Source organism: Solanum tuberosum, unplaced genomic scaffold (genome assembly GCF_000226075.1).
Source record: "Solanum tuberosum cultivar DM 1-3 516 R44 unplaced genomic scaffold, SolTub_3.0 scf00142, whole genome shotgun sequence".
Taxonomy (NCBI): Eukaryota; Viridiplantae; Streptophyta; class Magnoliopsida; order Solanales; family Solanaceae; genus Solanum; species Solanum tuberosum.
The window spans coordinates 1,090,774-1,093,021 of NW_006239067.1; positions in this window are offsets into that span (position 1 = coordinate 1,090,774).

The following is a 2,248-nucleotide window of genomic DNA, read 5'->3' on the forward strand; positions in this document are numbered from 1 at the left end:
CGAAGTTAAAACGTTCAATAACGACTCTTGAAAAGCTTTAAAGACTTGCTTGGACTTACTTCTTAACTTTGCTTGACTTGGAAACTAACTCTCCTTGAATTGGATTTATGGATTCAAGGTGTTTGATCACATGCTACGGATGAGTTCGGGAGGTTTAAATGCACCGTAGAGTGTTGGAAACAACTATAAAACATAGGTACAATACCAAGGAACATGCATGAAAGAGTGGGGAATGAAAGGGGTAGGTTGGGGTCTTTGGCGCTCTGCAAGGCGCGGAGCGCCAACCCTTGAAGTTCAGAAGGGTCTTGCTGACGCTCTGCAGGGCGCGGCGCGCCAAGGGGTGAAGTTCAGAACACTTCTTGGGGTGCGACATGCCACCCCTTTTCCCCGACAAATTTGACTTTTCTTCTTTTTTTCTCCAACTCTAAGCCTCCTAAACATTAAAGGTTCCAGCCCAAATGCTTAGAATCATCAATCCCTCAACATACAATAGAGTACAACTCAAAACCCAACCGGAAACATGTCGCAAATCAACAAGGGACTTCAACAACACAATCAACAATATCAACAACACAAGCAACAACTTCAACAACACAACTAATTCTTTCTCAAACATCAAACGAGTTTGGTGTGTGGGGGGAAGAATCAAACCATCACTATGAACTCACATACCTAGTAGGGATCACCCCCGACGATTTCCACGACGATCTTTGCTTGATCTCCTTGCTTGCTCTTCTCTTTCTCCTCTTCTTCTTCTCTTCTTCTCAAGCCCTAGCTCTCTCTCTCTTTAAAAATGGGACAAAAAAAGATCCAAAATAAGCCTAACACAACAATATAACTCCAAAAGAAATGGCTAGGGAAAAGACCAAAATGCCCTTAAAATTTCCGGACGGATTCCCTGCCAACTGCCCCAACTTTCAAAGGGCATAACTCACTCATACGAACTCGGAATCGAGCAAACTCGGTGGCGCTGGAAAGATCATTCCACGAGCTTTAGTTATGACTACACCTAACTCATCCTGAGCTAGTAGTTATGACTGCTCAAAGTTGGCCAAAAACTCACCTTTTTCCATACTTGGCCAAATTTCCAGATTTTTAAATCTTTCCAAAAATGACTATTTCCAATTCTAAGCCTCTTCATAATTATTTCAAATCGCCAGATGTTACAATATCTCCCCCTTCGGAATATTCATCCCCGAATGAGGTTACTCTTACAAGGCTAAGGGTGTAACATCAATTCAAACACCCAACAAGCAATCATGCAAACAACAACAACAACAACATGCTCACTATAATTCAAAGAGCACTAAGAAGGAATTTAATACCTTAATCTGCATTTCCTCCGGATTCAAAGAGATAGGGATATCTCTTCTTCATGTCCTCTTCGGCTTCCCAAGTAGCTCCCTCAACTAATTGGTTCCTCCAAAGGACCTTGACTGGCGCTACCTCTTTTGTTCTCAACTTACAAACTTGGCGGTCTAGAATCCGAACTGGAACCTCCTCATAAGATAAGTTATCCTTGATCCCAATACTTTCAGTTGGTAGGATCAATAAAGGATCGCCTATGCACTTTTTCAACATAAAGATGTGAAATACCGGATGAACCGCTGCTAGTTCCTGTGGTAACTCCAACTCATAAGCAACATTGCCAATCCTCTTGGCTATGCGGTAAGGTCCAATATACCGGGGACTAAGTTTCCCCTTCCTACCAAACCGCATAACTCCCTTCATGGGCGAAACTTTCAAATATACCCAATCATCTACTTCAAACTCTAACGCCCTTCTCCTAACATCAGTGTAGGATTTATGGCGACTTTGTGCTGTTTTCAACCTCTCTTGAATCACTTTCACCTTCTCCAAAGCTTGGTGAACTAAATCTGGTCCTATCAACCCTGCTTCACCAACTTCAAACCATCCAATAGGAGATCTACATCTTCTCCCATAAAGAGCTTCGTATGGAGCCATCTGGATGCTAGAGTGATAACTGTTGTTGTAGGCAAACTCAATAAGAGGTAGGTGATCATCCCAATTACCCTTTTACTGGCAGAAAATAGGCTGACTTTGTCATTCTGTCGACAATTACCTAAATAGAATCATGCTGTCTGCGAGACCTAGGTAACCCTGTGATGAAATCCATATTGATCATCTCCCACTTCCATTCCGGAAGTTCTATCCTCTGAGCCAAACCACCGGGCCTTTGGTGTTCAACTTTCACTTGTTGGCAATTTGGACACTTAGCAACAAACTC